Consider the following 27,137-nt stretch of genomic DNA (forward strand, 5'->3'; position numbering starts at 1 on the left):
TTGAAGGCTCTGAGCGGTCTAATATTTTTTAGAAAGCAACACTTTAAAGTTTGCTTCTCCTAGGTTTGGGTGATCATGTGCTCTTTATTTGATGGCACCTATTAACATGTAAAGACCATAAAAATTCCTCGGGACATACAGAGAATATATTTCCAAACAATGCAAAGGATGCTTTATTTTTCCAAGATAGGCTGATGCTGTAATTTTAGTAGACAGATATTGGTTTGGATGTATTAAGAAAATGTATGTTTTAATTCCAATTTTATGGCTTGGGATGGACCTAATATATGTCAAAAATAGATTTTAAAATGTAAAGTAAATGATGTTAGAAATAATGTATAAACATGACAAAACCTTAAAGGTGGTGGGTGAATGTCTAAGGGTTAGTTACTGCTTGTCTAAGTAGAACTGCAACCTTGGGTCCCAATTTACTAGGCACAGTACTTTGGCTATGTATGCACATCCAACCCAGTTGTCAAAAAAACCTGAAGCTGGGGTCATTACTTAGTTCTCTAGGTCTGCCTTAGAATAATTCTGTAAGCTGGGGCTTCAGTCTCCTTTACAGAAAATAAATGCAGGTAATGCAGTAGACAGCTGGCTACTAGCTGTCTACTAGTATGTACACAGCTGCACCCGTCTCTATCAGGAAAACAGTGACCATACACCACACCCAGTGTCACCAGGCTGTCAAACTCAAAGTTTAGCTCCTAGTAGGGCCCAAGGCAGTGCTCTAAATTATTTGAGGTTCTGGTGCAACCGCATATCCTTTAGGCCCATTTCTGGAGTTGCTGAGTAGGGTTCCTGAGTCTAAGCCTCCTTCCTAGAGTGTAGTGTCCTGGTCCTGCATAATTCCTTCTCTGGAGGTTGTTCTGAGTGATGACTGGACATCAGGTGTATTTCCTGTAGAAGGTTTTGTGGTTCTCAAAAGTTGAAACTCAGATACTGAAAATTTGATTCTTCCAATCTCATCTTGTTTTCCATTTTGAAGCCTGTAGTTCCTTTGGCTGTCAGATTTATCCCTGGTGCCTTTTGTCTTGTTTTCTTTCAGTTGGATGTCTAGTTGGTTATTGATTGTACCACTAGTAGGATCCTGTGACCTGTATTTTTTTTTTTTTTTGCCTTCGTATTGTGACAATATCATGTAATGGTTCTATGCACAAACTCTCCTGGGTTGTCACCCCCTAGCTGTGTGACCTTACATAAAGTTATTCAACATTTGTTCCTTAAGGTTAAATAATTTCTAAAATTCATCAAAATACTAGCATGTCCAAATTGAAAGAATTGATACAAGAGAAATTCATTTTCAGTGTCTGGTGTATCATCCTGAAAAACGGTTGGCTGTTATTCCTTAGCCAGGATAATTCTCAGTCAGATTACTAAACTTATTACTGTTGAGACATGGTCAGTCAGTTGTCTCAAATGTCCTAAAACACAATTATACATTAGGAAAATCTGTGTAGGTGTGCTCTCTCTGTCTTCCCCTCCCCTCCCCCCTTGTCCTTGTTCAGCTCATGTTGAGGCAATCATGTTGGTGGGACTTTACCGATGGAGCTTCTCTGATTCTTTTTATAGGTTTCCCCTCTTTAGTTGATGAAGATAGAGCCCTCCCCTATTGAAGATTAGCTCCTTGAGACAGATTCTGAGAAATGCAATGACCAGACCAGCAGGACTATATTAAGAGCTTTGGACAAGCACCGTCCATTCACAAACTGTCTTCTAAAAAGTTTGCTTCATATTATCAAAAAGCGGCACCTCTCAGGATATTGGTTAACACTTCAGTGGTCAACTTGCAAGGCATAGAGTGGGCCATAAAGAGGGTGAAGCACCCGCTGTCAACTCTGATGCTGTGGTTTGAATATAAGTGGTCCTCCACAGGCTCATATGATTAAGCATTTGGTCCCTAGCTCATGGGACAGTTTGGGAAGGTGATGGGATCTTTAGGAGGTAGGACCTTGATGGATAAAGTACTGTCACCAGAGGACAGGCCTGATGGTTTATAGCCTGGCCCTGCTTCCTGTTCTGTCACCCTAGTCCCTGGGTGCCCATGAAATGTTATCAGTCTGCATCCTGTCTACCAGATTGGCCTCAGGCAGGACTCCTGCTGCTATGTCCATTCTTCTCTGATGGACTATATCCCTTTTGGAACCAGAAGCCAAGATAAACTCTCTTTCCTAATTTGCTTTTTGCCAGGGTATTTTATGACAGCAATAGGAATGTAACTGATATACCTGACAACCTGAGTTTGATTCCTGGGCTCCCAAAAGTTGTCCCCTGACTGCCACATGTGTGACATGACACATATAAAATAATAACACAAAGTAAATGAATAAAACTGTAGAAAGAAGAAAGGTAAGGAGTGTCATAAATATACTGTAACTTACAGTAAGGTTGCAGCTTCAAAAATCAACTATAAATTTGTTCATTTTCAGAAATGCACATACAGCACAAGAATTTTGCCTGGTGGATGCTCATGGGAGAAACTCCACTCCATAACTAATACCTAAGTCAAGAAGCAGAGCACTTCCTTTCCTCAAGACAGCACCTTCTTTTGGGGGGGTGCTTTTTGAGGCAGGGTTTCTCTTTAGCTTTGGGACCTGTCCTGAAACTAGCTCAGTAGACCAGGCTGGCCTGGAACTCACAGAGATCGGCTGCCTCTGCTTCTGGAGTGCTGGGATTAAAGGTGAGCGCTACCAACACCCAGCCAAACACACATTTTTTACAGAGATTTTTTCTTTAGTTTTTAAAGTACTGACTTATGATTTATTTTGTTTATATGGCCCCAGCCACCCTTTCTATGTATGCGATTTTGAAGTTGTAAAACCAATTTAGCAGCTGCAGAGGTTGTATGACCTTGGTGTTAGTTTTATTGTCAAGGTGACACAAATTAGAAACACCGGGAGAGTCTCAGGACCATTTAGGCCAGGCCGGCCTGTGGGCGTGTCTGTGGGGAAGTGTCTTGATTATATAAGCTAAGGTGAGGAGACCACGCCCACTGTGGGTGGCACCATTCCCTGAGCTTTGGGTCTGAGACTGTTTAAGTGTAGAGAGTGGACCGAACACAAGCACACATGCAGGCACTTACTCTCTTTTCTGCTCTTGACTGTGGATGTGACCAGGTGTTTCAAGTCCCTGTCTTGATTTCCTGCAAGTGATGAACTGGGGGTTCTTAACCTTCCTAACTCTGAGACCCTTCCACATACAGTTCCTCATGTTATGGTGACCCACAGCCATAAAATTATTTTGTTGCCACTTCACAACTGTAATTTTGCTATTGTTTTGAATGGTAATGCAAATATGTGCTATGCGGATATCTGATATGTGTCCTCCAAAGGGGTCCTGACCCACAGATTGACAACTGGATTATAACCTGGAATTGTAAGCAGAATAAGCTCTTCTCCCTTGAAGTTGCTTGTCAGTTGTCACAACAACAGAAATGAAACCAGAACAAGCCTCTCACCGATTTATTCATTCCATTACCTACTTCCTATTTACTGTTTCCAGCAAGTCATTATATAGACTCAGATACTACAATCATGTGTAGTACCTAAGTACTACACACACATATGCACACACATGGGCGCACACACAGGCACATTCCACTTGTGAAATATAATCCATAAATGATTTCCCCTTAGAAAGACACATAACTTTGATTTCCTCATTGCCTTTTAATCTCAGTGTGACACTTGTCCTGAGCTAAAAGCATGGCCTCCATTCATTAGTGTGACTCTATGAGACATCACAGGTTCTTAAAGAAATCTACCAGACTGTGACACAGTAGTCTTGCAGTTCCTAAGAATTCAGCTCTTGGCCATAAAAAGGTGATTGGTGTGGTATCAGTGACTTCCTGCTTCTTTTCTGGGGTCTTGAGCGAGACGACTGAACTAGACTTCACTCTGTTGTGAACCAGGGGTGAAGTTTATCAGCTTTACCTTAATTAAACCAGTGCAGCAAGAGCTACCATATCATTACTCCTTTGTTACTCTTGGCAATGTTCCCATTTCTCCTTTATGACAAATGACCCACCCTTTGGCCTCTGATTATCCACCAGGGAAACAGACCATTGCTTTGTGAGGCAGAAGGGGAAATGTATTATAGTTTAATTTTCAACTGCAAGGATTGGCACATTGTTTCAGGAACAAATAAATCTGAATTGTGCTTATCTAATGTTTAAGCAATTCTGTGTAGCTTTTATGAGGACTTCATGGAAAAGTGTCAGCAGTCAAGGCTGACGTCCTTCTCTTGCTGGCAGATGCCAAGGTTATTGGGGTGGCTGCTTTTTTTTGTCAGCTTGAGACCTTAGCATCATCTAGGTAGAGGGAGTCTCAGCTGAGAAGATGTCTTCAGCAGACTGGACTGTAGGCAAAACTTTGGGGCCTCTTCTTCATTAATGACTGATGTGGGAGGGCTGAGCCTACAGTGGATTGTGCCACCTCTGGGCAGGCGGTCTAGGGTTGTAGAGGAATGGCAAACCAGTAAGTTGCATTCCTCCATGGTCTCTGCTTCAGTTCCTGACCCCAGGTTCCTGCTTGAGTTCCTGCCCAAAATTCTTTCAATGATTGCCTGGGATGTGGGGGTGTAAGGCAAATAAACCCTTTCCTTCTCAAGTTGCTTTTGGTCATGGTCCATATCACAGCAATAGAAATCAAACTAGCCCAGCTATGAAGGCATGACTGGATCACTGGCCCCATAAAGAAGGAACCATTTTGTCTCAAGGTGGGAGACATCTGCATAGTGTGAGGAGGCAGCCTACAGAGTTCCACAAATGCTTCTATAAAGAGCCCTTTATCTGCTTAAAAAATGTTGTCTTGTATACTGGGTGTGGTGGTACACTCCTGTAATGCCAGGACTCTCAAGTTTGATACTGACTGGGGCTACATAGACTCTACTTTGAAAAACTAAACTCCATCCTTGAAGAAAACTGGCTTATGATAGGTTTCCTGTGATCCCATGGGTGGCCCTAACACCCATGCATGTAAGGGCTGTACTAACTGAACTCAGAGGGTCACTTAAAAAGAAAAAAAGAAAAAGTCCTAAAGTTTGGAGGGAGTTGTGGTGGTGGGGTCTAGAAGGAGTTGGAGGGGAGTTGTGAGGGGGCTGAGAAGGAGTTGGGTAGGAATTGGAGGGCATTGTGGGGAGTGTATGTGATCTGAATGTATTGTATAGATGGATGGAATTATAAAATAATAAATAAGCATCTAGTAAAAGTACCCATAACAAAGCAAACCAAAACAAAATAGTTTTATTGGGATAAAAACTGACATACAAAGAACTGTCCACATTTAAGGTGTACAATATGATGAATTTGAAGACAAATGCTCACCCGTGGGATCATCACCACAATTAATGCTTGAAACACACCCACAAGCTGCAAAAGTTTCCTCCTAACCCCTATTATTATTATTATTATTATTATTATTATTATTATTAATTTTGGTTTTTCTTTTTCGAGACAGGGTTTCTCTGTGTACCTTTGGAGCCTGTCCTGGCACTCGCTCTGTAGACCAGGCTGGCCTTGAACTCACAGAGATCTGCCTGCCTGTGCCTCCTGAGCGCTGCCCTATTATTTTTGCCTTTAAAATATTTAATATATTTTTTGAAATTTTCATACATTTATACAATGTATCTTGATCACATCCACCCACAGTTGCCCCCCAACTAGTCTCCATAGTGTCTCCATCCCATTTCTCTTGTTGTTGTTGTTATCAATAAATCCCTGAGTCTATTGAGTACAAGGAATGTGGTGCTATTCACTGGGGCAAGGCGACCTCCCCATGGCCAAGTCCCAAAGGAGAATGGCTCTTCCTCCCTCAGCAGCCATTAGCTGCCAATAACCACTCCATCAAGGATGGGGATACTCTCCCATCTGTGCTGGAACTTTGATTGGTTTGGTCTTGTGCAGGTACCACAAGTGCTTCATGTATCAGCCACGTTGTGTTCCAGAAGTCAGCATTTCACAATTCTCTACCCCATCGGCCAGCTCTTCCATTCTCTCCACCCCTTCTTCCACCATGTTGCCTGATGCCTCCATAGTGGAAGGTTGATGTCCACAATTCATTCACAGCTGAGCACTCATTGGTACTTATACTAGACACTGTTACCAGTTGTGAATCTCTGAATTAACCACTGCCCAGGGTAAAAAGAAGCTTCTCCAACCAAAGTTGGGAGCAACACCAAAAGTATCCCCATAAGCTTTCTTCATATATCTTTGGTTTTGGCTTCCCCACTTACTGTTGTCTCCTTGTGGAAAAGCAAACCAATTGTCAAGATTTGAACATATGTTTCTGAACTGATCTACTTTCTATTGTTATAAAGCCTTGTATTTATGTTTGCTATGATTGACCAGAAAAGAGAACTGTGACATGAAAAGAAAGGCATAAAATGAGACAGCAGAAACAAATCTGAATTTTCGAGGCTGTGCCTCAATGGAATTGGCTCTGTGAGAGAGCAGAGCAAGGTTCCCTGTGTTCTGCTTAGCCTGCACTGTACACAGAATGGCTTAAGCAAAATAAATTTACTTTCTTATAGTTGTGGAAGCTGTAAGTCTTCAATCAAGGTATTGACAGGTTTAGATTCAGATGCATCTCTTTGCTAGGCAGGTGGCCAGGCTCCTTGGACCTTGCCACATGCTCCTGTGTATCTGTAGTTTCTGTGCCTCCAGAATCCCTCCCCCTTGTGATGATACTAGTGAGACTAGGTTAGAACTGACACTAACACATGTCACCTTGATGGCTCCTGTGAAAGCCTTGTCTCTCTTTACATGCCGTCACATTCTGAGGTTGGGACTTGAGCTTGAGTTTCAGTGAGTGAGGTACACAATCCACAAGAAGTAAATTCTTAAAGGGCTTCTTAACTATTCTGGCAGAATTCGGTGAAAATGAATTGAGGATGAAAATGACTACAGACATTCAGACAGAAAATAACTGGAGATGGATATTGAAGAATGATGGGTAATTATGAACACATTATGCAAATGGAGAAAACTAGAAAAGAAAATTAAAACAACAATTCGACGTGTAAGCAGCTTTGTGCTACACAGTGAATGAATGTCGAGTAATGAGAGAAGTCATGCATTTACAGCAGGGGAGAATTAACTTGTCGAAATTGCTTGTATTTCTCATGTTTGCGTGGTTTGTTTTGAAATCTTTCTACAATTTATAGTCAAAGGGATTTATGGTACTTCCTTTATTATTTTTGGAAGAAAAGCAGTCATGGAAAGAAAGTGTAAACATTAAATAAAATGAAGCTCTAATTGAAGTTGTTAAGAAAATATTTACCTGGTATCTAATTCATAATCTTTTAAAAGCATAATCAAAATATTTAAAGTAGGCATCTAGTAAAATGTTTCTTTAATTTTATTAAAATTTGAAAATCAATATTGCCACATGTATAATAAAATTACAAAAACTTTTGCATTTCTTTGCCTTTCATTAATTTCAAATTTAAAAATTTCCTTAGTACTTGGAATGCTGAATGTTCAAATATTTCTAGAAGAATTTTTCAAAATGTGTTTACTGTCAGCTTGTCAATTTGATACACACCATACATTGCCTGTGTTGTTACATTTTTATAATGTCTAACTCTTGTTTTCACGAACAAGGCAAAACGACTGTCTCTAACTCCTGGCTTTGTTCTAGAGCTCAGCACATAATAGTAAGCTGGTGAATCAGTATCCCACTGAGGTTATGTGGAATAGAACATTTCTCACTCATTGAACTGGATCTTGTCAGATTCTATAAAGCTGTGAGTTGAATTATAAAACTTGTGAGCTGATTGATTCAGTCATTAGTTATCTAATTTGTCACTCCTCAGACTCCAAAATACTTTGGCTTGAGAGAGAGAGAGAGAGAGAGAGAGAGAGAGAGAGAGAGAGAGAGAGAGAGAGAGAGAGAAAGAGGGGTATTGTTAGGTATATATAGAGTGGCAAAGATGCAGCTACTGGGAGTATAATCCTGCTCTTACATTTATTTGGCGTAACAACTCTCATCAAGTTACCTAAAAGTTTGTGTCTCAGTTCCTTGTCTGTGAAATGGGATTGTACTAGTGCCTACTTTTAGTGTTGTTTCAGGATTAAATGGAGTAGTTGTCAAAAGAGCTCGGAAGGACGTTTGTCCATTGTTAACATCACAGGTGCTAGTTCACCAGATGTTTTTATTGTTAGCTCAAATGGGCATATACTCCTCCACCCTTCTGCCTTGTACTGTTGCATAATTAAACCAAACCAAACCAAACCATTTCACTGATAAATAGTATCCCGAAGAAATGAAGCTCTTGATCTGGGGGGATTAAGACATGTTCTCCAAATCCAATTTGAAGATGGTCTTTAACTGCGCATCAGTGAGTCCAGTCATGATATCTCCCCAGAACAGCAAGTGCTATGTGTGTTTGATGCTTGAAACCTGGCCTGGTTACAGTGAAGTCTAGACAGGATCTGTTATAGCTTCCTAGGAGAAAATCATTTTAACCACCTGGGTAGATCAGAATGAAGTTTTCTCAACACACCATACATGTGAGTCTCCCTTTTTTTTCAGTAGTGAAAACACAGATTTATTAAAATGGAGAGTAACATACATAGCATCCACTCCATAGAATGAAAGTCAGCCAAAGCAAGCCTTCGACTCCAGAGCCCCGACTTTCTTTTTTTGTTAAGATTGTCATTTTTTAAATTTAAATTCTTAAATTACTACTCATATTTACATATCCATCCCCCTTTCCCTCGCCCTCCCATCCTCCCATGTTCCCCACCAAACCCCCCAACCCATCCCCAACTCCTCCCCAGGGATAGTGAGGCCCTCCACCAGGGACCTCCAAAGTCTGTCATGTAGTTTGGGGGAGGGCCTAGGTATGCCCTCCTTGCTGTATCTGGGCTGCAATAGTATCCCACCATAGGGAATGGGCTCCCAAAGTCCATTTGTGCTCTAGGGATAAAGACTGGCTCCACTGTTAGAGGTCCCATAGACTGTCTTGGCCTCCTAGCTGACACCCACATTCAGAGGGCTTGGTTCGGTCCACTGCTGTTTCCCCAGCTTTATGACTAGGGTCTCCATGCTTTCACTAGGCCAGGTCAACTGTTACTGTGGGTTTCTGCAGCACCATCTTGGCTTCTTTGCTCATCCCTCCTCCCTCTCCACAATTGGATTCCAGGAATATGGTTCAGTGCTTAGCTGTGGGTGCCTGTTTCTGCTTCGAACAGCTACTGGATGAAGGATTTAGGAATGGTAACCAAGGTAGACACCAATCTCATTATAGGGGAAGGGTATCAATGGTGTTTTCTCCACCACTACTTGGATTCTTAGTTGGGGTCATCCCTGTGGATCCCCTAACATTTTCCCTGTGCCAGACCTCTCTCCATACCTGTACTGTATCCCTCTATCAAGGCATCTCCTTTCTTGCCCTCCTCTATTCCTCCCCTGACTCAGTCCTCTTATTCTCTTCCCCCTCCCCTTCTTCCCTTCCTACCTCCTTCCTGTACACTCATGCCCCATGCTCCCAACAGGGGTTGTTGAACTTAGATGCTGCAGATCACCTCCACATGGACATGGTAACATCTCAGCATCCTCAGGGCAACTTTCAGCAATTAAACATTTACATTCGCACACATAGGTATATGGAGTTCCAAGTGAGATGCATGCTTTGTGGGTCTTGACTGATAGCTCATCTAGTTTGTGAAGGATGTTTCCTCTGATGGCTAGGATGGACCACAGACAGTTTACTACTGGTTCTGAAAATGTGTGGCTTTTTCAGACTTAGAAGCTTATTGCTTAGCTTCTTTGGACTTCAGTTTCCCAATGAATAAGTGAGAAGAAAGAGGTTTTTCTTTTTTAACTGAAAATATCTCCCCCACCATACAAATAATATGGTTTCCATTCCCCCAACTCCTTCCAGGTCTTACGCATAAACCAAGCTCCGTGTGTTCTTTTTTGTTTTCTTTGGAAGACAAACCAACAGGGAAACAAACCAGAATTAAGAAAATAAAGAGAGAAAACACAAGAAGCATGTACACTGACACATGCACACACAAAGACACATGAATACACATGCATCCCCCACATATGCACTCACACGCATAGACATGCACACAGCCACATGTGCTCACACATGCTCACATACATACACACAAAAACCTATAAAGGTACACAATTGTATATCATAATATAAAACACCATTAAGTCAAAGATGTCTAAACAGAGCAATGTGAGATGAAAAGTCTACAAAAATATCATTGAGTTCATTTTGTGTTGACCATCTACTGCTGGTCATGGGGCACACCATTAAGTGTGGTAAATATCACCAATGAAAAGACATAGAGAGAATATGACAATCTCATTTGATGTAACAACCTCAAAGCTACAAATAGAAAATCTGGGAAATAGTTGACTATTAGTCTAGAAGATCAAAACCATATACCTGTTGTGTTATGAGCTACTTTTTACTTTCTTCTTTCCCAGAATAGTTCCTTTATAAACAATCACCTTGGATGTTTAACACCAGGAAAAGTACTGCTTTCTGAGACTATCAAAAAGACCATGATATGATTTGTCTTGGAAGTAGAAATAAGGCCTTTTGGATAACCACAAATATTTGGCTGTAGCTCCACATTCAAGGATTAAAAAGTTGGTGACATCAGTGTTGAGTGAGAACTTATTCAAGGTGTTGGATTTGGATCCAATGAACAAGTTGAATCAGATATGAGTGAGAGATGCCATTACACAAACTTTCATCATAAAGTTGGAGTTAAGCACTTAAGCTCTCTCGGGCCCTGATGCATAAATTATGAACTAGATCACAAATTGCCTTAAGTGCAACAGCTACTCTTGCTGACTCATTTTTCATTTTAAATAGCCATGAACAATGGGGTGAGGAGGGGGGGGCAAGGGAGAGAGAAGATGCAGGAAAAAATTCACAAGGGTGGACATGCATTTAGAGAGGTGGATTCTAATGGTGTAGATATAGAAATCGCTTTGGTTATTATTATAATCTTTTATTTTTCTTTGAGAAAGAATAATAGCAGAAGCTGGAAGAGAATACATATATTAGGATACTCACTGGAAGTGCAGCAAAAAGAAAATTATTAACTCAGACAAATAAATATTATCATTGGTGTTCCTGATAACTTGCCATATGTGAGAGCTAACTTTGGCTTAAATATAAAGCATATTTGCTTAAATAAATATAAGCATATTTATTTGGGGATGTGATGAATCCTTTGAAGGAGTCAATGACGCTATATAGGAGTATAACTAGGGATTTGTGAGTCTTTGTTATTTGGTGGTCATGAAACATAATTCAATGACATAGCTTATGCATTAGGGGATCACAAGAACATTTTAAACAGGCTGAGTTGATAACAAGCAAATGACCCATGCAATGCTAAGCAATTTATATTTTTATGTTTTATGTTTAGGTGAGGGTAGGGAGAAGATATTATCTGTTTTGCCTGCTGTGGAATACTCACTTGTAGGCCATTGCAATTTCCCTACTGAAGACCTCAATCACTTCCATAATCAATGTAAGGAAAACACTTGCCATCCTACAAGAAGATCGATCCTTCACATGCATTTCTTTTCAGGCTTCTTAAAGCTAATGATATGCAAAACAATACCATTAAGCAAGGAGTAAAGTTTTTGTCACTAAGTTTAAGTATTGTGCTCATAGTTTGATAAGGCATCACCCTCAAACTTTCAGAATATATACAGCAAGGTTTGTTTTGGCCAGGGGGCAGGGCATGCACAGTCATGCTCAGGCAGATTAAAGGCAATCTTTACTTTGTCAGTCCTTAACACCTTTCCTCCTCTCAGTTGTGTGTATCAACTGAATATATATGAGGATAAAGTTTAGATCTTACATAAATCTGAAAGCTTAGAATAAGACCTACACTGGCAAAAAGGATTTCAACCTACTAACTTTATTCAGAAGACAGCATAATAAAATGATTAAGGCAGTATTTTGTATATGAGGACAGATAATCCTAGGTTACTTGGAAAACACATCTGTAGTGATTGCTTTCTTTTAAGACCAGGAGGGAATATAGCTCTATATGCTCACCAAAGTGGTAAGATCTGCAAGTGCTGGTAGCTGCTTCAGAGCATAAAGGCCAAGAGAAGGGCCTTGAAAAATTTGTCTTTTTGCCAGTCTGTAAGAGGCTGTGGAAATAAAAAGCTCCATTCCCATAGAGCATTAAGGGAAAGGATGTGTGCTTTGTGGGCCAAATTGGAAATCTGAATTCATTTCTCTAATGGCCTTTAGCATCTTCAGTAAGAGCAGATTTGCTCTCCACTGATGGAATTTTGTAGTGGTTCTTTTCCTTGACTGGTCCATGTTAGTCATTTTGTTCCAAAATATACCAGAGGTCCCAAATTATAGAAGTTCCATTTAGCTTCCTTATTGTCACACACAATAGACCCAAACTGATGATACTATAAAGTTCTTGAGAAAGGTGAAACAAGGAGCAGACAGAGAAAGACACACACACAATTACTGAGCCTACAGGGTAGAGTAGATGGCATTGAGGGAATGAAGTATAGCAGGTTTCCTAGGGAGAGAAATAGCAGAGAGAATGTCTCTTGCAACAAATGGCTCTCAATCCTGCAAGTCCATTTAGTTAAAAAACTATTGATCACATTGACCTTGTCTCCAGAATCATAACTATTCTTTTAGGTGATGCCAGTGACACAAGGGGTCAGGGTATGGAATGTATCTTAAATGTTTGGAGAATTCAAAACCATTTTGGTGAGAATGGATACCTTCTACATACCCTACATTCAGGCCAGCTCATGGATAGAAGGCAATGTCTTAAAGGACTTAGAAAACTTTTGTCATCTCGAAGTTGATCAGAGGCCACTGATTTTTTTAAGCCTCATTAAATTTTATTCATAAAGAATATTTTGTGATGTTTAATGTACGGGTAGGGCTTCTTCGAGTTGATAAAATATGATGATAAGGCTTTAGTAAATAGGCTACTGCAATAACTAGGGCATGAGTTCAGAAGGTTTGTGTAGAAGCCATGGGAAGAGAAACAAGAACACAGGGTGGAAGGAAGTCTAAAAACTGGAAATGTTACATTATATATCTTCAGCACAGAATGTAGAATGGAAGGTGAAAGGGGGAAAAGTCCCTAAAAGAATTTCAAGGGGTCAAGACCATGTTGGGGAAACCCACAGAAACAGCTGACCCGAGCAAGTTGGAGCTCACTGACTCCAGACTGACAGCTGGGGAACCTGTGTAAGACTGAACTAGGCCTCCTGAATGTGGGTGTCCGTTGAGGGGCTTGGGCAGTATATGAGGCCGCTGGCAGTGGAACCAATATTTATCCCTAGTGCATGAATGGGCTATGCATGGAGGGATGGAGGGATATTCTCTCAGCCTATATACGAGGGGGAGGGCCTCAGTCCTGCCCCAGATGATGTGACAGACTTTGATGATTCCCCATGGGAGGCCTCACCCTTTCTGAGGAGTGGATAGGGGGTGGAATCGGGAGATGGTGGGGTGAGTAGAAAGACAGGAGGGAGAAGGAACTGGGATTGGTATTTAAAATATGGTTGTTTTTAATTTAAACTAAAAAAAAAACAATAAAAAGAATACCATGACAATTCAAAAGGAAAAGCAGGAGAGGAGTTACATTAAAAAGGGAGTTTCTGCTTAGATCATATTAAATTGACATGGCAGAGCTAATAACAACTGCAAACATTTGCATGATTGTCTGCTTAAGGGGACCTCTGCCCATTTCTCTAGTCTACTTCTCTATATTCAAAGTTTCTGGCCACTTTGACCACTCTAAGATTTAGAGCTGAGAAGTGGTGGTGCACACCTTTAATCCCAGCCCTGGGAAGGCAGAGGCAGGTGGATCTCTGTGAATTCGAGGCCAGACAGGTCTTCAGAGCAAGTTCCAGGACAGCCAGGGCTACAGAGTAATCTTGTCTTGAAATAATAAAAAAGAAAAAAATAATAATAAAAGATTTAGAGCAGTGGTTCTCAACCTTCCTAAAGCAGCGAGCCTTTACTACAGTTCCTCATGTTGTGGTGACCCCAACCATTAAGTTATTCTCCTTGCTACTTCATTATTGTAATTTTGTTTTGAATCATAATGTAAATATTTTTGGAGATAGAGGTTTGCCAAAGGGTTTGAGATCCATAGGCTGGGAATCACTGCTTTAGAGTCTTTTCAAAGTCCTTTCCTAACATTGCTGTGGGCTTGTTCTCAGTTATCTTCTGGGCCTCATTCCACAAGTTTCTTTAAAGAAAGCTTGCCTGTTATAATATGACCAAAATTCATTTCGACACTGCATTGCTTAGCACTGTGACTCCATATAATTCCTCCAACTCATATATCACTCTCATTCTTTAGCTCCAGGGCTTGCCAGATCACTAGATGGTAACCAGCATAGGCAGAAGCTGCGTGTTGTTCACTCCTATCTATATTCTCAGTCTATCACATAGTAAATGCTTGAGTAAATGACCATGTATGTGTCAATCATGGGGCACACAGTATCTCCTGTAATCCTCACAATCCCATTTTTTGGATCAGTAAATAGAGAAAATTAGTTCTCACACACACAGAGCCTATATGAAATAGGACCTTGCATTTTTACTTCTTAATATTTGACTCCTCTGGCTCTGCCTGGTGACTATTTATGCAGGAGCTTAGGAACACGAAGCTATAGGAAAGCAGAAGGGAAGGGGTGTATAAGAGTGAAACATTTTTAGGAAACTAGGGCTATTCCTTATGTCAGCAGGGGTGTTAAGATTCCTAGGGACCAAACGCCTCATGTATGGGTTTGATGATGGGAGGTCACATGGTTAGTTATTGTTTGGGAGGGTGCTAGAATTCTAACTTTACGCTTTATGTTCTTCATGTAGGCCTGAAAGATGGAAGCAATGGCTCATTGGCAGTAAATGGGTGAGTCTCTTTGACCCCTGTATCTCCAAGTTGAGGATAGAGGAAAGAAACTGGGAAGGAACTGAACTGAGTATTATGGGTAAATGAAGTATTTTATGGAGCCTGGATGACTCTGATTACACCATAACCACTCTTTGTTGTAGCAACAGCTGTAGCTTGCTTTTGATGTCTGTGTTGCAGCCTCCTCTCACCTTGGTTTCCTGCTCTGTCAGGATGACTGGGGTGTGGTGATGGGAGCTATTCCTTTGTTTCGAGAACAAAGGACTCTCCAACACTATTATCTAAATGTACCCCATCTCCACCTGCCCGTCAATTTTGGTAATGAAGAAGGGGAAATACAGAAATGTAAATGACTTGTCACTTTTGTGTAGAAAGCAAGATAATAATAAAGAAGTGTGGAAGAAAGAGAGGAATACTAACTAGAGTGTCACTGTGTTATGAGCACTGAGCTAGGCATTTGTATCCTTATGGAAGTCCAGGGAATTCTGTCCATGAGAGTACCTTGAGGGGAAATCTACCTTTAGATTTCCTCTATGGTCATACTGAAATCTCTAGATTTCTTTTTATCTATTTCTGGCCTTCTGGGACTGGGTGGGCATTATCTTAAACCTGGGAAGAAGACAGGGTAGACATTCTCTCTCTCTTTTTTTATTTAAATTAGAAACAAGCTTGTTTTACATGCCAATCCCAGTTCCCTCTCCCTCCCATCCTCCCCTGTTCCCCACTAACCCCCTATCCCATTCCCTTTCTGCTCCCCAGGGAGGGTGAGACCTTCCATGGGGGAATCTTCAAAGTCTATCATCATTTGGAGCAGAACCGAGGCCCCACTCCATGTGTTTAGGCTGAGAGAGTATCCTTCTATGTGGAGTGGGCTCCCAATGACCATCCTTTTGCTAGATAAATACCGATAATTTTACTGTATTTATCTGATAAATACAGATAAATACTGATCTACTACCAGAGGCCCCATAGATTGCCCAGGCCTCCAAACTGACATCCACGTTCACGGGCTCTGGAACAGCTAGACATTCTCTTAAGGGCATCCAGCATGTGTTGGGCTGCCATAGAACAGTGGAAACCACTCTTAGGCCCAATCAGGATTAGACACGAGAAGTCCATGGCTCTCACCCTCATCTGAACTTAAGTTTTGCAAACACATATGATGTAGTCCTGCTTTTATTGTCTTCTTCTTCTTCTTCTTCTTCTTCTTCTTCTTCTTCTTCTTCTTCTTCTTCTTCTTCTTCTTCTTCTTCTTCTTCCTCTTCCTCTTCCTCTTCCTCTTCTTCTTCTTCTTCTTCTTCTTCTGCTTTTTCTTCTTCTAAGTTTATTCTCTATTAAAACAACAACAACACAACGACAACAAAACCCCCAGCCATTTCCCTAAAAGACCACTGCCACCAGCCTTTTTTTCCTCTTCAATTTCACAGGTCTGCTGTTAGGACACAGGTGGGTAAACATCATGGTGCCACTGTGGCGTGTGTGTGTGTGTGTGTGTGTGTGTGTGTGTGTGTGTGTGTGTGTGTGTATGTGATGGAAACAGAAACCCATGTTAAGATAATTTCCCTGAAATTATAGCTATTGAGAAATTGCTCTACCTTCTGGCCTTTGTGACATTCCTCTAACAATGTCAGGAATTTCTCTGCATCCGTTTCTATGGAACTCAAGGTTATTAACAGATGTGATCCAATTATCTTCCTAAATCTCTGGATGGAACAGGCAGCAGGGTTTATCGGAATCGTCAGGATTTAGGTGAAAGGCTCCCTCTAAATCATGTTGCTACTTGAGACTGGTCTCTTACTCAAGTTTCTTGGTGTCTCTGTCCTCCTAGGACAAGATGTACATGTGCTCACCTCAGTCTTTCCAAGAGGTCGTCTTTCTCTAATGATTGTAGCTCTCTCGAGAGCGAGTGAATAGGTGGGGGCAGGAAACACTTTGAAGTCTACACTTTCTCTACATCTCCATAGAGTAAAATGAAATCTGGCACTCAAGCAAGAATGTTCTAGACTTTCTTACCTTAAAAGTAATTGACCCCCGCCCCATCAATTCCTGAGGCAGGTGGGAAGAGCTGGCCCTGAGGTCATAAGAGCAGGAGAGCTGTCCCTGCCCCTCACCAGCTGCAGCACTCAGGAGAGTGGCCACTACACCTGCCTGGGCAACCCTGTAGAGCTGGTCCTGAAGGTGTAGGTGTGGGTGTAGGAGAAGCGACCCTGAGGATGTGAAAGCAGGAAAACTGACCTCATCTCTTGTTCATAGCTGCAAGGGGTGAACTAGCCAGGGCAATGCTGGAGAGCCCATGCTGGTGAAGACAGGGGAGAGCTGGCAGGCTGACCAACCCTGCCACTACCCAGTTCCAGAACCAGAGTTAATTGTGATCTGTGGGAGCATGGTGGGGAGGGAACATCCAGTTGCCGACCCAGGGCAGCAACAGAATGTCCAGGAAGAGTCCCAGTGAGGGCCCAGCGATGATGGAGCAGCAGAGTCCAGGGGTCTTGAACCAGACAAATGATTCTTTTCCATAAACGCCTGCATGTAAAAATGTATGGGTAAAGGGATTTACTGTGTGAGTCACTGTGTCACACTGCAGCTTCCATGATGAGATTTTTCCCCCTTCTTCTCCCCCTTTTTTTCTTAAATTTATTTTATTTTATTTTGGGGTGGGGCAGGAGATGGGTAGGATGTGAAAGACACAAAGAACGAATAAAATAAATAAAATAAATAAATAAAAATAATTGAAAGGCAGAATGTTTGTGACTGAGGCTTACAACTGGGCAAGTGTGCGATTCTTTTCTTTACAACTGGGACTTAAGTGACACCATCACTTTAAGGGTAAACCAGTGCCATCTACTCCATTTACCACAGAGGGGACAGTCGGGTTTTGTCTCCCTGAGTTCAGTGAATGCCAGAGTCTATTCACTAAGCAGGTGAGTAATATAGTCCTTCTGTAGCTACTGTGAATGAACCAGATATGTGGCAGCTCTGTGTCTGTTCCTCAGAAACATCACAGGCTGTTTATGAGAGAATGACTGTCCGTCAGATCAGTTTGGCCATGTTCTTACTTCAGCTTATACTCTGTAATGACATGGATATTCAGAACTTCCTTATTTGAAAGGAAAAGTGATATTTCAGTTAATCTTGTTTAGTGAGATAAAGTTTACAGAAATTCATCTGTCCTTGCCAAGTTTTTTCCTTCTTGCAGCTGATTATATAGATGTTTTCTGCTGTGGTTTTCTTAATACCACACACCTATAATATTAGTTTTGAAAGAACTACGTAAAGTCAGAGATTTTTGAAACAAAATTGCATCCAGCTAATGTATGTAAACATATTGATCTTATATCATGCTTTCAAGTTTGCAGATTCCTTTCATGTAACTACTCAGTGGAAAACTCAGCATTGTAGCAATTGCCTCTTTACTAGTTATAAGAAAATTCCAGCATGCAATGCTGTAGAGGTTACCCAACAAATGCTTGAAATTAATTGATTGCTTATTATATTATTATTTTTTCCATGGAACCTTAATCCAAACAAAATATAAGGATTTAATGAAAGAAACAATCATGGTAGAACTTTTTTTTTCTTATGTTTCAAGACTTTGGATCCAGGACCTTGAACATGCTAGACATGTTCTGTACTCCGAGCTCCATCCCTAACCCTATACTAGAACCTTTTTCAGTGGTTGGAAGGATGACATGGTCTTGAGTTCTGTATTTTACCTCCATGAATACCCACTCTTTGGGGGAGTTGTGAGAACTATTCATTGCATGGGATCATGGATCTAGAAATAGCATGAGGTCTCCTGAAGGTAGGGACTGCCCCTTGTCCATATATGAAGACAACAGAGAGAATCCAGTGAGTCTAAACAAAATGTATGCATATTTGTGAACCACATGGGTGCATAGTGCCTTCAGAAGTCAGAAGAGGGTGTTGGATCTCCTGAGACTGGAGTTAGAGATGATTGTGAGCTGCCACGTGACTGCTGCAAACTGAAGCACAATCAGTGTTCTTAACTGCTGTGCCATCTTTTCTGCTCCATTTTAAATATTTAAAATCTGTGTTCTAAGCACAGTGTATTAAAAAGATTTCTTTATTCTTTTTTTGTATGCATGTTTTGTCTACATATGTGTATGTACCCTTGGTGTGCAATGGTGCCCGCAGCACCAGAAGATGGTGTCAGATATGGTGGAGATGGAGTTAGAGCAGTTGCGAGTTGCCATGTAGATTTTGGGGCCTCTGAAAAGGCAGCATGTGCTCTTAACCACTGAACTGTCTATCCAGCCAAGCACACTGGATTTTGATAGAGAAGGAACTCTAGTACATGACTAAAGTATATCATTTGTAGGGATTTTTAGAGTCAAGATGGTTGGCTGTAAAATTAAAGACAGGATTGATTAGAAACAGAGGGTACATTTGATAGTTGGTGATAAATAACTCTTCTAGGCAGTGGCTTTACGGAATCTTTCAGTCCTTAAGAAATAGAGGGCAAGAATTATAATGGGCCATCCTTCAGGTTTTCATGGTAAAGGAACTTTCAGCAATAGGGACTGAATTATTCCCATTTTCGTCACTACCTCATCAAGATACATATGAGCAGAGGGCTTCAGGCTGTTTGCATATGGCTTAGTGGTTATGTATTCAAGAGCTTCAAATAAGGACCTGAAGAAATTTTAGCAAGTTACTTTATGTCTCTAGGCCTTCATGTCTCTGTCTGTAACTATGGATGATAATCATACAGAGTCTTGTGGATGTGTGGTGTTAGATGGAGGTATTGCATGCCAACCTTCAAAAGCTGTCAGAGATCCTATGTCGTTCCTGCCCCCACTGCTTTGGTCGTCATATTGGGTTTTTGAGATGGGGGTCTCCTTATGAAGCTGAAGGGAGCCTCAGAATCATAGTCTTCCTGCCTCAGCTTCAGAGTGTTGGGACAGCAGCTGTATGCTGCCGTCCCTGGTTGCTGGTAGCTGTTATGATTGATTTAGTTTTAGTTTCTGGACTGATTTTTATTGGAACAAGGGATTCAAGGAGTACCATTTTGTAACCAGGAGACAATCCACAGTATGTTGTCATATTCATGTGTGAAAGCATACCTCTCCATTCAGGGATTTGCAGAGATGTAAACATACATTACTTTCAAAACACATTTCTCTCCATTTCCATGGAAGAAGAATAAAAGTCCATCCAACAGCTTGGATACATATGATACATAAGATAAGTGGATACATAGGATTTGGTAGCTATACATCAAACTGTGGGAGAAGAGCTACTGAAAGTAAATGATGGAAGTGTGACTGCAGATAGGACAGGATTATTAGAAATCGAGTTTCCGGGAAACATAGGTATTGATTTCTAGAACAGAATAAACTGTGCATTGAGATGTCCATTCTTGTGTTTCAGATTTGCACACGTATTGTGTGAGATCCATTATTGTTCAGCTTCGACCTCTAGTTTCTATTGAGTGACAAGGTAGATGAGGATGGTCTATCATTTATGAATGTTGCTGCCATTTGAACCAACTTTTGCTATTTGGGCTATTTGATTATGTGAGTAGAATTTGGTGTGATTGCTCTACCTATACATCAGATGTTATGGTCTGCAGTAATATCCCCTCTACAACCATAACTTCCTCCTTTGACTCATCTCCAAACTGGCCAAATTATATATCATTTGATATAACTGGTGCTGCTCTGGTGCTACATCAGCTCTCTTTTTAGTTTTGATGTTTATTCTACTTTTGCAGCAGAAAACTCTCCTCAGTTATCTTGGAAATTACTTGAGAGCGTTGAAAATACACTCCAGTTGCCAGGGCCTCATAGTGTTTGTTGTTCTAGATAAGGATTTGGGCCAGTAGTGTTTATTGGTAGTGTTATAATTTTGTGTGAGTTTCAAGTTTGCTGAGGTTATTGAAGAGTTTCATTTTTGTTCATTTCCCCCTTATTTATTAAGTAAATTTGTTCTTTTCAAATGGTTCTCTTAAAGCATTACAACTCAACGGTTGCCTCACATGAGCTCCACAGAGATGTTTCTCCTCGCTGTTGGCCGTCACCTTGGTTGTGGTCAGTCTCTTCAGGTTGTTAAATTGTCACAGCTGTATTTGAACAATGGCCTCATGTGCAGAAGAGCTGAAAGCAGAAGGTTGTGTGTGGAAATACTTTCCCTCACATGCAGTTCTTAACATAAACAACTTGTGCTTTTGGCCTGAAAATCCTTTCTTTTTATTTTAGGGAAATGAGCATATTAATAATTCAATACCATAAGATTACTATCTGAAGCTACTATGGAAAATATATTTAGGTGTTTTTTTTTTTTTTCTCCATCTAGGTTGGTTTGGAACAAAAGGAATTCTTTTGTCTTCATTCAATTTTTTTTTTTTTCCTGAGACAGGGTTTCTCTATGTAGCTTTGTATACCAGGCTGACCTTGAACGCACAGAGATTCACTTGTCTCTGCCTCCCGAGTGCTGGGATTAAAGGCATGTGCCACCACCACCAGTCTGTCTTCATTCAATCTTCAAGTAGAAATTATAACTAAAAATTTTAAATGTGAAAGATGTTAGTATCTGTGTGTACTGGATTAAAGTATTTTCATGTGTATTGATTAGAAGAGGCATAATTGCTATTTCCCACTCACTTTAGTTTTTTTTTTATATTGGTATAAGAATAAATGGGGAGGGCACCATAGAGCTGGATCATGCACTAGACCATGGATCAGGACAGTGTACTGCTCTTACAAAGGGCCCGAGTTCAGTTCCCAGCACCCATTTCAACAGCTTACAATTGTCTGTAATTCCAGCTCTAGGAGATCAGACATGCTGGTGGGCACCTGAACATACAGGCACACACCCCCTTCATATAATTAAAGCAAAATAAATTTTAAATGAATAAGGAAAGGCTGTGACAGTAAAGTATCTATGAAAAAAACAAATGAGTTTGAGGGCTAGTACATTGGCATCTGTTATTAGAATACCATAAGCAAAACATTACACTTAAATGCATATCTTAAATATCAAATTACAGTATGAGTCTCCTATGAAGCAGGCATCCCAACTAACCTGTGTTCATATAAGTAGGTCTTTCCACTAGTGTTTTTGAAAACCTGTATTTAATAGGGTTTTTAGTTAGTTCAATTAATATTTCTTGTGAAGCATTGTGTTGCAGGGACAATGATGACCAAGAAGAGTTCAAAGTAGCAATTCAAGAAACAAAAGGACAAAGTAAGAACATTGTGTATGCTCAACTGATTGTAAAAAGAAAAATCTGTACAATATGTTGGGTGTATTTTGAGCAGCTCTCAGCCTTTTCTAGGCATTCAGGGGAGGGCCACTTTTACCTTTCTGGGAGAGCACATTTATTTAACCCTGATTCCAGAAAAATGATTCCTTTCAAAGAATTGATTTTGATGGAGGACTTGGCCTTGCTCGGCAGTGTTTTCAGTCTGTTGTGGGGTTTGGTGGTTTACTGTAGAAACTTGTTTCTGCTTTTGATTATGTAATCTTTGAACTTTTTTTTTCATCATTGTTTACTTCCCATTTATCTTCTAGTTTGAAATTCAGAGTAAGTGACAGAGTAAAGTGCTGAGAGACTCAAGGAATGAAAGCAATGTAATGGATTAGAAAATCACTATATGAAGTGTTAATATACACGAAGGAAGACATCTGTTTCCTCCAGAGAGTCCAGCCTAAGTTCTGTCAGAACAGCTCTCCTGGGTGACCATCTATGGAACTGGGAATTAAAGAATTAAAGCTAGCTAGAGGAAATTTGTGGATGATTTCCCCCTTTTGTTTGTTTGTTTCAGAGCAATCTAGAGACTATCATGGGAACTTTTCTGAACATCCCCAGTACATATCCAAACTAGATGCAAAGCTCTTAGATGTCTGGAACTAATGATGGTGTTTGTAGAACCTGCACACATAGATCCAAGACAGGAGGCTATTAAAACATTGGTATTTTAAAACCACAATCACACCTCAATCAGTAAATGAACACACATTTCAGAGAGAGAGAAGTTGTGAGCTTGCACAGTAAATTCTAACTGCATTTAGGGCTGGAAGAAATAAGGTCACAGATACCAAATGGGGATAAAATGGGAAGTGTAGCTTTTGTTCTTGAAATGACAAGGTGGATGTGTTGGAAGGGTAGGGTAATCCAGCTGTGTTTCCAGTTGGCAATATATGGCAGACTGTTTGGTGAATTGGCTTTGGTTATACTCAAACACAGAGCTCAAAAGATTCCATTTCTGGCTTCCCAAAGAGTCACAAAGCAATCAATGTGCTTATCTTGTTTACTTCTGCCAGTATTTCATTCAGAAAGCACTCACATGGATAGATCCCAGTTTCCTCCTTGGGGTAGCTAGATCTTTTTTTTTGTTTTGTTTTGTTTTTCGAGACAAGGTTTCTCTGTGTAGCTTTGGAGCCTATCTTGGCACTTTCTCTGGAGAACAGGCTGGCCTCGAACTCACAGAGATCCACCTGCCTCTGCCTCCCGAGTGCTGGGATTAAAGGCGTGGGCCACCAACGCCCAGCTTAGATGTTTCTTTTTTAAAATGAAGTTCTCTACTAGTACCCGAGTAGACGATATTATGTAAAATGTACTATACATAAGTTTTACTTTTTATTAGCCCATATATATTTTATAAAGTAATAGGTTCTGTGACATTTTCACACATTTGTGTCGTGTACTTTGATCATATCTACTCCCCAAGTACTTACTTGTTCCTTTCTCCTTTCCAAATTCAAAACTAAAAATTACATTTATTTTGTCTGTGTGTATATGAGTACACACTAGAGAGAGAAAGAGAAAGAGAGAGAGAGGGAGAGAGGGGGGAGGGAGAGAGAAAGAGAGAGGGAGCGCCAGTCTGTGTGGAGGGAGGTCAGAGGACAACTTTTGAAAGCTGTTTTATTCTTCCCACCACGTGGGGTCTGGAGTCAGGTGAGCAGCCTTGGTGGCAGGCACCTTCACTCGCTGAGCCATTGTGCCAGTCCCTTTGTTCCATCTCTTGTCTGTCTTTGTCCTCTTTGCAGTCATCCCATTTTACTTCCACATAAGAGAGAGTATATCATTATTTGTCTTGTTTTACTTCTTAAATTTACTGTTTGGATAAGGGGTTGGTGGGGGACAGGGGAGGAGGGGAGGGAGAGGGAACTGGGATTCTTTTCATCATAATATTGACTATCCAAATGTGAGAAGCTGTCTTCAATTTATTTGTTATTATATTAGCTGACATAATCTGCTATTCTGCACAATGCATAGCATCGTGTAAAGATATTTCTTTTTGGGCAGTCTTTATAAAATCAAAGCAAAAGGTTACCTCGGATGAAAACAGAAATAACAAAGATCAAGAATTTCCCCCTATTTTAGAAGGCCAGTTAATCGCATTTCCTATTTCAAAATAAAGCACAGGGGGGCATATTTTCTTTGCTACTTCATTTCTAAGTGAATATTACATGAGAAGCGTCAAATTATTTTGCAGAAACATCAGATGTTTGTCCACCTGTCTGATTACTGTTAAGAACTCTAATCTTGTAGTTAGGTAAATATCTTAATTAAATCACATGCCATTTCTGTTCCAGTAGAGTGCATCCAAAGATGGAATTCTGCTCGGAAATATGAGCCAGTGTTGGTTGCTATGGTGCCTGTTCATACACAGTTAAGCATCTGCCAGTACAACCCCCAATATCAAATATTCAGAAATCCAGATTCCAAGCTTTGCACCTAATCTTGGGCCTCTGCTACAATTGTGTCTACTTGTGAGGCTGGTGTATGAGGTGACATACTGTGTGTGAAGCACTTGGCAGGAGGTAGCTTGCTGATGTTTGCTGTTCTTCTGTTGAAGTAACTTCTTTTGTCATCATCTTTTCTATTGGGTGAAGTGTTCAAGTGGTTTTAAAATTTTACATTTTGTATTAATTCGTTCATTCAATATTTACTTAGTATAACTCAGACATGAAAAGAGCATGTCCCTTACTTCTAAATTTAGTCTAATCACCCAAATTAATTATGCCATTTGAAATGTCACTTATGTCTAAAATAACCATGCTCAGTGCCTCATCTCCTGTTATGCAGTCCTGTGGTTGCTAACCAGGAGTCACATGGGCAGAACACCAAAACTATTTGGGAAAATTTGCCTCAAAATAATAATCCCTGAGCCCCAATAACATCAGTTGAGTCAGAATTAGGGAGTTTGTGTGCAATTGAAAAGCTCCCAGGGGCCATAGGGTTGGGCTAATGTGAGCCCATACTTAGCTAGCTGGTCCTTTATTTTGCTTCAGAATCATCAAGCATGCCATTCCTTTGTCAGTGTCTGTTCCCTTGAGAATGCAGCTTTGGGTCAACATTTCACAATGTACATGGTGCACTCTTCTCTCCGCTCAGTTCATTTCCTGCTTTAGTTCTCTGTACTGTTTTATCCTTTGGGCTTATTGAACAAGTGTGATTGAATAAAAAGCTTTGTATAATCATGTCTTATGTATATTTTGCTTTTGCCTTGGTGTCTAAACCTCTTATGGAAGAGATTGCATGTTCTGGTTTTGTTGTTATTCACCATTTCACAGTGAGCTTTACATGGCTTCTGACCACAACAGGCACATTCATGGTCGTGGCCAACTGACTCAGCTTCTGCAAAGCTGACCTCTTCCTCTAACCTATTTTGCTTTTGCCATCTGTGGGATATCAACTCGAGTTATTGAATTTTTAAGTCTTGAATTTTTAACTGAAATTTTTCATCCTTCTCATTGGCCAATTATTTGTAATTTAGTCTTACATTTTCACTAGTACAAATGAAACATAAAATTTTTTAACCTTTGGGTAGTTTTTAAGGGATCGGTGTTATCAAGCCATAGCATGACATAGCATATACTTCCTATTGAAGACAGACCTTATCATATTTATCTTTGTATTCCAAGCACAAGTACCAGGCAGATAGTAGGTTACAAATAAAGATTTGTTGAATTACTTATCTGCTTAAATTGTTCCATTAGTAGATAGCTTATGATATGAAGTCCTTTCTTATGCTGACTATTCTGAAAATCACATGCATTTCTATTACCATTTTATATGCTTTTATCTTTTTTTTTCTGTTGTGGTTTTGTTTTTTAAGACAGAGTTTCTCTGTGTAGTCCTGGCTGGCCTGGAACTCACTCTATAGATCCGCCTGGCCTGGAACTCACAGAGATACTCCTGCCTCTGTCTTCTGAGTTCTGGGATTAAAGGGGTGCGCTACCACTACCTGGTGCATTTGTCTATTACCTCTAATTTCTAAGAATCTAACTTCCTTGTTCTCTATCACTGTAGCTCCATCAGCTCTTCAGTTTACCGGCATCTTTTTGGATTTCTGACTTTTGCTAGGCATTCATTTGTCTGACTGTATGTGCATCTACGGATAACAGCTTGCCTAAACAGGAGCAATGTAAGATATCACACATACTGCATGGGCTTTTTGAATCTCATAATATAAAATGTGGAAAACATTAAAAAGTAAGATAACATAGATGTTGGCTAACTTATTTCAGCAAAAGGCACTCACTGGGAATTATTTATACAATTTCTGTCAATTATTTTTTCCGAGACAGGGTTTCTCTGTGTAACTTTGGAGCCTATCCTGGCACTCGCTCTGGAGACCTATTTAAACCAAAGGATATGGTAAAGTCCCAAGGCATCAACAGATCTTAAAAAATAGTTTCTTTTTAAGTGTTTCATTAGCATGTATAAATTATAAATAATAGTTTCATGTCTGTATATAATGTATTTTGATACTTTCCCCTCATCATCCTCTCTTGTCCACTTCCCATTCATTATGATCCCTTTCCTCTTCTAAACTAGTCCACTTTTTAAAGAACTAGAGTTTCTTTTGAGAGGTGGAGCTAAAGGCTATTTGGAGGACTCACTGACTCTTTATATTTATATCAGCTTTATATTTCAATGGAATCTCGTGGATATTTCTCAGACCAAAGCAGATATGAAGTATTTTAATATTGGCAACTAGATCACTGCTATGTAATTAGAGGCAAAGGTTATTTAGAGCCAAATGTTATTTAGATTGTATTGACTATAGCCCCAGTTTGTAAGGAATCATGAAGGAAGAAAAATATCCATTAAAGTAGGGAAGGTTAGAGGTACTCTTCAAAAAAAGATATTCATTATTGAAGTTATTGATCATATGTCCATCTTTTGTGTAACTCTTTCTTGCCACTTTAATAGCTCTGTATGTTTTCCCTATAACTCTTGGACCTTCGCCTTCATGGTAGCAATGAT

Source organism: Cricetulus griseus, chromosome 2 (assembly GCF_003668045.3).
Source record: "Cricetulus griseus strain 17A/GY chromosome 2, alternate assembly CriGri-PICRH-1.0, whole genome shotgun sequence".
Classification (NCBI taxonomy): Eukaryota; Metazoa; Chordata; class Mammalia; order Rodentia; family Cricetidae; genus Cricetulus; species Cricetulus griseus.